This window comes from Piliocolobus tephrosceles, chromosome 11, assembly GCF_002776525.5.
Source record: "Piliocolobus tephrosceles isolate RC106 chromosome 11, ASM277652v3, whole genome shotgun sequence".
Taxonomy (NCBI): Eukaryota; Metazoa; Chordata; class Mammalia; order Primates; family Cercopithecidae; genus Piliocolobus; species Piliocolobus tephrosceles.
The window spans coordinates 91,752,940-91,766,548 of NC_045444.1; the positions used below are offsets into that span (position 1 = coordinate 91,752,940).

The following is a 13,609-nucleotide window of genomic DNA, read 5'->3' on the forward strand; positions in this document are numbered from 1 at the left end:
CCTGGTGAAATCACTGCTTTGTCTGTACTCAGAAAATAGTGCATACTTTCCTTCATACTCAGCTAAATGCATGCAGCTCTCAGCTGTGACTGTTCTTGTTCTCTTTCTGCAGAGGCAGAGGAGCTTTCCGGGGAAGCTTACAGTGACGACAGGACACTGTCTTAAGTTTGTTGTCAAAGAAAGGTCAACACTATGCCAGGCACGGAGGCTCATGCCTGTAATCTCAGTATTTTGGGGGGCTGGGAGGATTGTTTGAGCCCAAGAGTTCAAGACCAGCCTGGGCAACGTAGGGAGACCCATTTTTTTTTTTTTTTTTTTTTTTTTTTTTTTGAGACAGTCTCACTTTGTCGCCCAGGCTGGAGTGCAGTGACGCAATCTCAGCTCACCGCAACCTCCGCCTCCTGGGTTCAAGTGTTTCTCCTGCCTCAGCCTCCTGAGTAGCTGGGACTATAGGCACACACCACCACGCCCAGCTAATTTTTGTATTTTTAGTAGAGTGGAGTTTCGCCATGTTGGCCAGGAGTCTTGAACTCCTGACCTCAAGTGATCTGCCTTGGCCTCCCAAAGTGCTGGGGTTACAGGCAGGAGACCCTATTTCTAAGAAAAAAAAAATTAGCCAGGCACAGTGATGCATGCCTGTAGTCCCAAGTACTCAGGAGGCTGAGGCCAGAGCATGGCTTGAGCCCAGTAGTCCAAGGCTGAGCTATGATTGCACCATAAAAGAAAGGCCAATGCTTAGTAGAGGCATGGACAATGCCTGCAGTCCTTTGTACCAACGTGTTGTGAAAATAAATACTTCCTCTGGCAGCACAGGGAAAGTGAGAGGCAGGGAAGCCCTGCGTGTTACCTCTGGAATACCTCTTTTGAAGCAGGGGAGTCAGGGTAGAGGAACCTCATCCCTCTGTGACTCTAGGTGTGCAGTGGCTGGGCACATCACTTGTCACCTCCAGAGGCACTGTGATGCAGGGGAGATGTCACTGGGTCTGGGCTCAGATGCCCCAGTCTGGATCCATGACTCTCCACACAGGAGCAATGGGGCTTCCCACACATTGCTTAGCTTCCCTGAGCCTTACTTTCCTTACTTTTAAAATGAGGCCGGCATACTTGCTCTACTGACCCAGCATAGTTGTGAGACAAGATTTCATGTGCTATACATTCATTCACTAGACAGGGCTCAACATAGCGCAGTCAGAAAATGGCTTTGTTTCTTCTCTCCCCTTCAAGTATGCACTGTTGAGGCTGCCTTCTCCACACCCTGACATCTCAGCTTTCTGGCTGATAGCTTTCTGGTCACTTTTGGGTTAAAAAAAAAAAAAGCGACTTGTTTGTCGGGGGCTAAAATGTTCAATCCGATATGAATGAAAGCTTTCTTCCTTTCCGTCTGCTGGACCTGAACCACAAGGAGCATCCTATGGTATGGTGGGAGGCAGGATTCTACCTTCTTCCATTTCTCAGTCTTTGGAACCAGGAGACAAAGAAAGACATGATTCAATAGGATAGAATTTTACTTAACTGGCATATCTGGTATAATCTGGCCATCAAGGAACCTTTGTGGCTACTTTTGTGGATTTTCTTAGAGTGCTCCTTACTATACCCGTCACTAATGTAGGTCATTTTCCCACTAACCTATTCCCCTAAGCCTCTGACCTCAGACCTATACCCCTGAGTCTCCTTAACCCAATTGGTAGATTTCTTGGACAGTGCCAGTTTGAGACAGCTCTAGCCTAACTTACAGCCACAGCATCTACCTGGCTTTCTAGAGTTCCTGATCTCCCACCCTCCAAATGATGCAAGTACAGCTTGTTCCCACTGTTCTGCTCCTCCTCACCCCGTCATAGAGATGTTCCAACCAGCCTTGCATCTTCAGACTTCTGCAGGCACGTCCCACACCACTCTGGGCCTCTTCCTCCAGGAACGCACATCAGACTCTCCCAAGAATCCTGTCATGCATGGGGAAGGGAGGAGGCCGTCAATTTTTGCAAGTCACAAAATAAACAAGTAGGAAGTGGGGTGACAGTCTCCTGTTATACAATTACCTCCAATTCCCTGAGGGGTTTTCTTGTAGTCCCCTCACTTATTTTGTTGGGGGTTAGAGGCAGAAGTACCCCTTTTTATGACTGTCTTTACTCCTACAATTTCTTCTCAAATCAATTGATCACTATACGTCTATGGGCTGAAGGTGAATGATGGGAGATGATGGTTTAGGGACCAGTTTGGCCACCTCTTATGAAACCCTTAGGAGATATCTCATTTAAGAATGCTGGGTGTATTTATTACCAATTGTTCTCATTTTGTGATCATCAACTGAAATTTCCACATAGAAAGGAAAGTTCTATCATTCCATATGTAAGTGACATTTAGGGAATACAAATAATCCTCACACCAGTGCGCCTTCCCATTACATTTCCAGTGCTCATGAAATGCTAAGCAGGGTTCCTCATGCTCAAAAATCTTGGAAGTGATGTTGCCCCTGGATGTGTTATGATAAGACTTGCTAAGATCCTGCTATCACCTGGGCTGAGGTTACCCCAGCAGACCTGATGTCATAATAGGTATCTGACGATTAAAAAACAAAATTTCGGCCAGGCATAGTGGCCCACATCTGTAATCTCAGCACTTTGGGAGGCCAAGGCGGGCAGATCACCTGAGGTCAGGAGTTCAAGACCAGCCTGACCAACATGGAAAAACCCCGTCTCTACTAAAAGTACAAAATTAGCCAAGCGTGGTGGCGCATGCCTATAATCCCAGCTACTTGGGAGGCTAAGGCAGGAGAATCACTTGAACCTGGGAAACAGAGGTTGAGGTGAGCCGAGATCACATCATTGTACTCCAGGCTGGGCAACACAAGCGAAACTCCATCTCAAAAAAAAAAAAAATTCAGCTAGGCATAGTGGTTCAGGCATGTAATTCCAGCACTTTGAGAGGCTGAGGTGGGCAGATCACTTGAGCCCAGGAGTTACAAGCCTGAACGACATAGCAAAACCCCATTTCTACAAAAAAAGCAAAAATACACAAATTAGTTGGACGTGGTAGCATGTGCCTATAGTGTCAGCTACTCAGGAGGCTGATGTGGTGGGAGGATTGACTTAGCCTGGGAGGTAGAGGATGCAGTGAGCCATGATCCCTTCACTGGACTCCAGCCTGGGTAACAGAGTAAGACCCCATCTCAAAAAATTAAAATTAAAAAGAACAAAATTTCAGCAAATTGAGTTCTAACTATTGAATTGGCTTTTATCAGTGATTCATAAATTGGTCCACATCCCATCTATAGAATAGAAAGGCACTTAAGTGAGATGAGCAGAAGGTGTGCGCTTCATAGGCAGAACAAGGCTGAAGAAGGCAAAAACAAGGAACAAAAAGAGGATTGCTCATTTCCAAATTGCATTCCTTATAGGGTTAAAGTAGAGGGACTTTATCATTCCAGTTCATGTCCCTGGTCCTCCTTTGATTGGTTGCTGGGAATCTCCCATATTTTGGGAAACTGACCCATTTCTAAGTTCAATTTGATTATATGGCACATAGCATGAGTGACTCCATTCTGGTTTGGTCTGGTGTGTTGTGGCCTAGTCCAGGAGCTCAAATAATGTCCTCCCATGCATTTATTGAATATGATCTATAGTCTAGTAAATGCCAGATTGGGACAGATGTCCCAATAGATATTTGTCCTGATGGCCTCTGTAGACTCTGCCCTTCCAGTTGCCATTTTGAATTTTAAACTTGCCCATATTCTAGATAATTATTAGAATTGCCAGAATTTATGAACTGTGAGTTAACCATCTTGATGATAATGACAACATGTAATTGCAATATATTTAGATAAGAATTTTGTCTTTGAAGGGATGGAGTTGAGAGGTGAAAATTACAGGCTCTGCCTACGTACTTTCCGAGTTCAATCCTGGCTTCTCTAATTTTCACTTCTGTAACACTGAGCAAGTTCCTTAACTGCTTTTGTCTCAGTTTCTTCATCTGAAACATGAGAAGCATAATAGAATTATCATTTTTTTGAGAATTATATTTTATTAGATGTAACATGCTTAGACCTGTGCCTGGCAAGCAATAAACATTCAATAAATGTTAATTATTGTAGTCAACATAATAATGACCCCTGAAGGTGTCTGCATCCCAGCCCCCAGTGCCTGTGTAAATATTATGTTACATGACAAAGGAAAATTAAGGTTGCAGATGGAATTAAGGTTGTTGACCTGAACATAAGGTGATTATCCTGCATTTTCCCCAATATGCCCAATGTAATCACAAGGGGCCTTAAAAGTAAAAGAAGAAAAAGTGACTGTGGAAGTGAGGTGCAGAGAAATGTAGTGCTGCCAGCTTTCAAGCTGGAGGGAGGGGACCATGAGCCAACAAATGTGGGCAGCCTCTAGGGGCTGGAAAGGACAAGGAAATGGATTCTCTCTGGGGAGCAGTAGAAAGGAATGCAGCCTAACAACTCCTTGGACCCCTTGGATTTAGCCCTGTCGTGTTCTTTGAACCACTGTTATAATTTCTTACAGCATCAAATCGAAAACTAATAATAGTTATCATCATAATTATTTTTACTGCTTTTAAAATATCATAGTAATGTATAAGGAAAAGATTTTCTTTACTCTAAGGTGTTAACAAAAAACACTATTAAAAGATTTAACTAAAATAGTCTATAAATATAAAAACTGTTAGAGCTTCACATATCCCATTTTCTAGAATATTACTAAATTAAACCTTAACTTTATATTTTATTTCAGATGATTGATTTGGCAGGTTCATACTTCATTGCCCATAATACAGTGCTGGTTCTTCCCTTTTATTGTCCAATATATTCTGTATTTTCATATAGTAGAAATCACAGGTCCTGGATCCTTTAGACATTTAGCACCTCAGGCTTTGTTTCTTTCCACAATTTTAGCAAAATTAAGATTTGAAAGGTGGTGTTTGATTTTATCTTCCGTGTAAAAATAGCAACTGTTTTCCATAGCCTTTTGCATCTGAGTTTGTGAGCATATTGGAGTTACTGCTACATGCACATTTTCAACAACAAAGAACACAAAGCTGTTACCATTAGCCAACAGATTTTGCTTTAATTCTCATCTGTTGCTCAGATGCTATTGACTTAGTTTCTTTCTCATTTAAAAAAGATTGATTGCTTTAAGGTTCTCTTGACATTAGATGTGTGTTTGAAATATGTATTATTTTTTCCATTATCTGCATTTCTCAGACGCTTTCCTGAAGATAGGGTTTTGGGATGGCTCATGCAGTTATACCATGTAGAATGGCACCTGGCCAAGGGGGTGAGTGAAGATTTAAATCCTGCCTCCCTGTCCTCACCAAGGCCTGCATCATGAAAGTGTGAATGCCTTAGCGGTGTTCCTGTTCTTGCTTGTGAAAAGCTAAGTGTTTGCACTTTTCTGATATTAGCTGGTCCATTTGTGTCAATAATATGTAGTAGCACAGTTTAGCTTCTTAATTTAACCCACTCTTGATCCTTTTGAAAAAAATTATAGAGGATGTCTTTAATTAATATCTTTGTACATGTTGTCTAATTCCAATATGCTTATACTTTGTTGATTTCAGAATTATCTGTTTGCATGATTCAAGTGTGGTTCTTATATAGGCCATGAATTATTATTATTGTGGAAAAATATGCAGCTCAAGGGCCTACCAATTTTGTAGTTTCTCTGTATGCTCTGTGCTTAAATTTTTTCATTATGTGTTTGACTTCCATACACATTGTACTCTTTATGGCACTAACCTGCGGAAAGACCATTCATAATCCCTTTCAGCCAAAGGGTGAAGCTCCAGCTCCTTTAAAAGACAAGCCCATTGCTGTCAGTCCTAGGCCACCTTCCTGGAGCCTAGCAGATTTTTCCAGGAGCCAAAGAGAAATATCCTTTGACTAAGAAAATTTTACCTTGTCTAATGTGGAAAACCCAGAGATTAGTTTCTGATTTCTTAGTTAATAACCTTGTCAATCCCCATGTTACTTAAACTAAATTCTGTCATAGATTTATGTTCAAATCCATTTTTTAATATAATAGCTGCTGTTGTCTCTTTTTGATGTTATGGGCCACTCACTTCAAAAACCTTTGAACTGTGAACTTATTTTGGACACTGAGTGGAAAGGTTTGATATGGTTCAGATTCCTTTTTCTACACCTTTTATAAAATTTGGTCCTAAAAGGAATTATGCCTTGCAAACTCCTTTTTACTAGACTAATGAGGAACCAAGTGCAAACCCTGCCAATAGAAACTTCATCTTTGCTTTTAAAATGTGTTTGCCCATATCATTTGATGAGTAACATTTATTGAAAGCCTTGTCCTTGCCAAGCATATTAATTCCTTTTATACTATATTTATTACTTGTAATTAATAATTAAATCAACTTATCAGTTAATTTATTAAAGCCCTATTTTGTGTCAGGCACTGTTCTAGGCATTTGACATAGAGCAACCAAGTCCTGCTTTAAGCAACCAAGACAGCACTTTTCCTGTCTTAAGAAGGAAGGATAAAAGACTTTTGAGTTCATTGTGGTAAGATTAAAACAAAAGCAGCCAGGTGCAGTGGCTCATGCCTATAATCCCAGCCCTTTGGGAGGCTGAGGCTGGTGGATCACAAGGTCAGGAGATTGAGACCATCCTGGCTAACACGGTGAAATTTGTCTCTACTAAAAAATACAAAAAATTAGCCGGGCATGGTGGCAGGCGCCTGTAGTTCCAGCGACTCGGGAGGCTGAGGCAGGAGAATGGCGTGAACCCAGGAGGTGGAGCTTGCAGTGAGCAGAGATCACGCCACTGCACTCCAGCTTGGGCAACAAAGTGAGACCGTCTCAAAAACAAAAAAAAATTACATAAACACATAAACTATTTGTAACAGTGGATTACCCAGGGAGTGAAGGAGATATTCACTAGATATTTCAGGGACCATCCAGTACCCCATCAGCTTGAGGGAATCAACGGTCAATTTACATGGTGTCAAGCAAGACATCCAGGCCGTGGCTGTCATGGAATTTACATTCCAGTGAAGGGGAGAGAATAAACAACTAATCCAAAATAATTGATATGATTCCAAATTGTAGTAGGTGCTATGAAAAAGGTAAAGCAGAAAGAATGGTGTCATCCCACCCTTGGTGACAGTCTAACAGCAGAATAGAGTTCACACTGCATGCTGCCCAAGCTACACTGAATTTTCAGCAGATACATTATCAGAATTGAGCACACTATGGTACTAAAGCCAAATCACTTTATGCCTGCTTTTGTTTTCTTTTGTGCAACATATAAATATGGGAAGGTTATTTTTAAACCAACTCCACATAGAGCTATAACAAAAAACTAACCCAAACTGTGTCTGTTTTAGTACACAAAGCCCTAGGATACCTGTGGTAAACATTCTGAGATAGGTGGACGGTACTGTAAATGGTAAACTTGGTTTGCAGGTGATTGGATCAACTCTGTTCCTCTCACCCACCAGCTGGATATTCTTTATTGTTTCTTCTCAACTCAGATAATGCAGGCATACCTCAAAGATGGACTAGTTCAGTTTCTACATAGTGGAGCATCAGACAAAGCTGAATCATGAACCCTTGAAGAAAAGGTATTTTTAACAATCTAGAGGCATCAACTTTTTGTTCCTAAGCTTCGCAGATTCTAAGGCATATATGTTTACTTCATTTTATTCTAAAATATACTATCTATTTTATTTAAACTAGGGGAATTCTATATAAAGACATCCTGCTGTGAATTATTTTAAAAAGAACACTCCTACACACACATCACACCTACCACTACCACCACAAACACACACCACCAAATTAGCCAAATTAACACTGAACCTAGTTAAAAATCTGTCCCTTAGAAGCTCTGTGGCCTTCATTACCACCAAATTAATGCTGAACCTAATTAAAAAATCTTTCCCTTACAAGCTCTGCGGCCTTCATGAGTCCCTTTGAGTTTCAGTCACCTCCTCATCAGCAAACTAAGTATAATAACACATCCTTTCCCTGTTCTTGTGAAATTTAAATTAAACAGTTTAGGTAAGCAAAGCTGTCAATATAGTGCCAACTTGATAGACATTACTTCTTATCTATCATCTATCTATCTATCATCTATTTTTAATTGGAAAGTAAAAACTGTCTATACTTATGGACAACACGATATTTTAATATATATATACAATGTGGAATGGCTAAAACAAGCTAACATATCCATTACCTCACGTACTTATTTCTTTCATGGTGAGAACGCTTAAAATCTACTCTCTTTTTTTTTTTTTTTTTTGAGACGGAATCTCGCTCTGTCACTCAGGCTGGAGTGCAGTGGTGCCATCTTGGCTCACCACAAGCTCCGCCTCCCGGGTTCACGCCATTCTCCTGCCTCACGCCATTCTCCTGCCTCAGCCTCCCGAGTAGCTGGGACTACAGGCACCAGCCACCATGCCCGGCTATTTTTTTATATTTTTTTTTAGTAGAGATGGGGTTTCACCTTGTTAGCCAGGATGGTCTCGATCTTCTGACCTCGTGATCCGCCCGCCTCAGCCTCCCAAAGTGCTGGGAAATCTACTCTTTTAGCAAGTTTCAAGTACGTGACGTATTGTTTTTAACTGTAGTCATCATGGTGAATAATAGATTGCTTAAATTTATTCCTCCTGTCTAGCTGAAAGTTTGTGTCCTTTGACCAACATTTCTTCAACCCCTCCAATAGCCTAGCCTCTGGTGACCATCATTCCATTCTGTTTCCATGAGTTCGACCTTTATACACCTCACATATAAGTGAAGTCATATGGTATTTGTCTTTCTGTGTCTGACTTATTTCATGTAACATAATGTCCTCCGGGTTCATCCATGCTGCTGCAAATGACAAGATTTTCTACTTTTTAATGGCTTAATAGTCTTTCTTTCTTTATTTATTTCTTTTCTTTTCTCTCTCTCTCTTTCTTTTTTTTTTTTTTTTTTTTTTTTTTTTTGACAGAGTCTCACTGTGTCATCCAGGCTGGAGTTGCAGTGGTGTGATCACGGCTGACTGCAACCTCCGCCTCCCGGGTTCAGGCAATTCTCCTACCTCAGCCTCCTGAGTAGCTGGGATTACAGGTGCCTGCCACCACACCCAACTAATTTTTGTATTTTTAGTACAGACAGAGTTTCACCATATCGATCAGGCTGGTTTCAAACTCCTGACCTCGTGATCCGCCCACCTTGGCCTCCCAAAGTGCTGGGATTACAAGCATGAGCCACCATGCCTGGCTGGCTGAATAATATTTCATTGTGTGTTTATACCACATTTCCTTATCCATTCACCTGCTGATGGGCACTTAAGTTGATTCCACATCTTGACTATTGTGAACATGAATGTGCAGTTAACATGAACGTGCAGTTAACACGAATGTGCAGATATCTTCTCGACATACCAATTTCATTTCCTTTAAATACCTAATGGTGATATTGCTGGAGTATATGGTAGTTCTTTTTAACTTTTTGAGTAACGTCCATACTGTTTTCCATGGTGGCTGTAATAATTTACATTCCCAACAGTGTAGAAGGGCTCCCTTTTCTTCACATCCTTGCCGACACTTATCTTTCATGTTTTCGTTAATAACCGTTTTAACAAGTTTGAGGTGATGTCTCATTGTGGTTTTAATTTGCATTTCCCTGATGATTAGTGATATCACTGAGCAGTTTTTCATATACTTCTTGGCTATTTGTATATCTTCTTTTATGGAATGATAGACATTACCTCTTGTCTTCCCCCTCTGGCTCCACTTCAGACAGCCAAGACCCTCAAATATTATCTTTGTCTCAAGCAAGATACGTCTGGAACCCACTAACTTTTTCTTTCAGATTTTAGATTACCTCTAACTGCTATTTTGTAATGTAGGTGGGCATGATGCCTATTTTCTCGCCTAGCATAATAAACTACAAAAAGAAATGACATAGCTAAAATCATTCTGTCATTTATATTTGATAAGCTTTGGGTCACCCCTTTCTCAGTGTAACCATGAACTGTTTTCAAAGGTTATTTAATCACTTGGTGAAAAGCAAAACCTTCTATTGCAGAATACAAATAGAAAAGGACTCAAATGGAGAAAACAGTTTTTAGTTTAGTTTTGTTTTGTTTTGTTTTTCTTTCTTTCTTTACGTATTTCAGCCCAGAGTGTATAGATGGATTTTGGACTTGGTATTCTTAATGTGTGGCTCATAGTTATTTCATCAGGCTGCTCTGAAGTTGTCCTTTAATACATTACTCATAAAGATACATTTGACTTGGTTTTTAAATTAGGTTAGATAGAGACTGAATACTTAAGTCACCAGGGAACATGACATCTGTCATACATTTCTCCTCTTTACCTTGATCCCATAACAGCTGTTACAGGTCTCATGTACAATAAATGTAATGTGGCCACAGCCTGTCATTACCTCTTTCCAGATAGTGATTGTAAAATGCCTGGGTATCCCTTCAACTTTATGGGTATGAAGGGTAACTGAGCTAATGTAGCCAGGCCAATGAAATTTTAACAGTCATTTCCCCAAAGGCAAAAGGCCAACGACAGGCTAGAGTTAAGGTGCTTTGCTTCATGAAGTAGAGGCTGGTTTGGAACATGAAATTTCAGATGAAAAATGAAAGGCAAAGTGGGTCAAAGTTCTTAATTCAGCTTCAAGCTAGGTAGAGAAATGCATTGACAACAGAGAGCCTTACAGATCAAGGTAAAATGGCTGCATACACTGAGACTGAGACAAATATATGACCATGGCAAAAAGTAGACATTTGCGTGTTGAAGGCCACCATCCGTGCAGCCGTCCATTGTTCTCCATGGTTATCTCCGATTACAGAGGAAAAGAAATTGATGCTAAACCATGTTGGAATTGAGTTAGGCTCAATTTTTATCTCTTTGATAACTCTGAATTGTATCTCCTCAGCCCATCTTAAATTATTTACTTTCTCTTTCACAATGTGAGCCATGAATATTTTGTTTCTTCATTTTGTTAATTTGTCAATTTTCCTTTGAGCTAAATGCTCTAGCAATTTTAATTTTTCATTTGGGTTGGAAAGAGCAATGACCCTTTTTTTTCATTATTACTATCACAGGCCTGGGCCCAGAATAAATACTACTTTTTATGACCAGCAGTGTTGAGCCTATAATGGAATTACAAAGTAGAGAGTGTAATATACTGATATTGACTTGTGTTAAACCCAGTGGTGTGATCGCTGATAATATTTATATGTTTATGTGTTATACATCCTTGCTTTTCTTGGCTTCAACTAAGCACCAGAGAGAAAAACTAGAACCATAATATGGATAGATTGTGAACATGAGAATGTAAAGAAATGAGAGAGAGTGCTATGTGAATAGGGCAAGTGATATAAAATGATGGCGATAGATGTAAGTATGATAACTAAAATGTTAAGTATAGATTAAATTTAGATCAAGCACATTTAGGATTGTTTGGCTGGCATTTATTTCTTAGCTAAAAGAGGACCCAGAGACAGGTAGGCTACTCATCTGATGGGCTGAATATAAAGACAGATGAGCTGCCTTCATGCCCAGCACACAGAGTTCGCTTAATATCTGACTTTAATAATATTTTCCAGTTGTCAAGCATATCTTCAAATGTTTGTTTATCATTCTATTTTTTTAGCACATGTTCGTGCAGGGGCAAGGGCATGGATGGGGTTAATTGGTATGAAAATGTACAGGAACCTTGTTTTCAAATTCATTTAAAAATCTGATTGCCGCATCCGTGCCTTCCCTCCTACCCTATGTAATCTTGATTGCTGTGCAACTCTGTTTACGGCCGTCCAAAGCAGTAAAATGATTTTGTCATACTTATCACAATAAAAAAATGACCACATAGAGTGTCAACCAAAAGGCTTATTTATTTGATTCAAACTCTCTTCTCCTAATATGTGTGCACAACTCCCATTAACGTTAATGTGAATTACAAAGAACCCTGAAGAAGGATAGACTCCTTTATCTCATTACTTTTCTTGGATAATGAGGTTTAGATTTGTTAACAGATCAGAACAGAAGTCCAGTGGATAAAATATTGGCTTAACTTTTAAAGAAATGGATATGCTAAAAGGAACTTTCATAGGCACTAAGATAGAAGATATACTTTAATAAATAAACTTTATTAACATTTGAGGTTAAGTATAATTATTTAAGGTGCTGGATTAATAAAATGCAAAATATTTCCTAATGGACTTATTTGCATACTCGTATTAAATAACTAATAAAATATATTAATGACAGTTTTATTCATATACATGTAAACATTCCTGAGTTCCTGGTGGGACTGTATTTGCCTAATTTACCTTGTTCCGTGTCCAGCTCAATGTCGTGTCCTTGTGGGATGTTTACTTAATACTATTAGATAATGACATGTATAGATTTAATAATTTGCTTGGGGGGGCAAATGGAATCCGTTCTTTGTTTAGTACCTTTTATCTGAGAACTTCAATGTAATTTGCTAACATCCATCTTCAAGATGCCTGAGAGATGAATGTAGCAAATAGCTTTGCTTTGCATATAATAAAGAATGAGACACTGAGAAGTGAGGCAGCCTCCGTAGAGCCTGTGAAGTGCTAGTGATACAAAGACCCCTTTTGGCTTTTGCTCTTATGGTGTCAGCATCTAAAAATGCATTGACAGCAGCCATGCTTCAGTGTATACTTTCTTATACTCTGTAGTACCCATACTTATTTTTGCCATCCATTGGATTTTCCTTACTTAAAGGCAACATCAAACCAGCAATTTAATAACATGAGATGGTTCCTGATGAAGCGGGGAGACCTGAATATTTGAAATAATAACTGTAACTGTTTTCCTCACAGAATAGAAAAGAGATTTCCCAGAACAGTTAAAAGCAGATGAGAGGTACATACATTGAAAAATAGATAGGAGATATACAAATATTTCATTGCACATTGAGGACTATTATCTCAATCCTGCTAAATAATATCCACCAGGATTTTGGAGACAGTCCAATTTTGCTTCTCCAGCTATCTGCTGATCATTTCTGCACAGTGGCCCTACCACAACCTCAGCTTCAACATGTCTAAAATCTAATTCAGAATCTACCCATCTAAGTCACCAGCTCATCCTGACTCCCCCAATTCTGTTGAGGCACTGCCAGGAATCCCGTGATGTCTGGTATGCCTCCCACTTCCCATCCCCCACCTTCCATCAGTCAACAACCTTGATATTCACAAAATACTGTCTCTTATATCTGGCCCTTGTTTTCCACTTCCACTGCCACCACTCTAATTCAGTTTGTTATTGATAACTAAATTGTTGCAATAACCTACTAACTGATTTGCCTGCTTTATTCATTTCTTCATTCCTGTTCATTCTAGGCATAGCTACCAATCATTCATTTGTTCAGTTATTAGATATTTAATGAACACTTTCCACACAAAAACTCAATGTAACGTAGTAGCCAAGAGAGCAGCTCTGGAATTATTCTACTTAGGCTCAAATCCAGCTCTACTTCCGTCTAGCTGTTAGCCTTTCAGCTTACCCACTCTGTGCCTCAGTTTCCTCTCGTGAAATTGAAATAATGGTAGCATCTACCTAATAGAGTTGCCACAAGACTAAACGAGATAATAGATGATAAATGCCTGGCACATAGCAAG

General features: G+C 39.7%; 1 protein-coding gene across 4 annotated transcripts in view; it reads left to right on the forward strand.

The window, feature by feature from the left end:
• The window catches only part of PARD3B (par-3 family cell polarity regulator beta), a 1,041,361-nt gene that overhangs the window by 721,312 nt on the left and 306,440 nt on the right, over positions 1-13,609 (forward strand). The window lies entirely within an intron of this gene.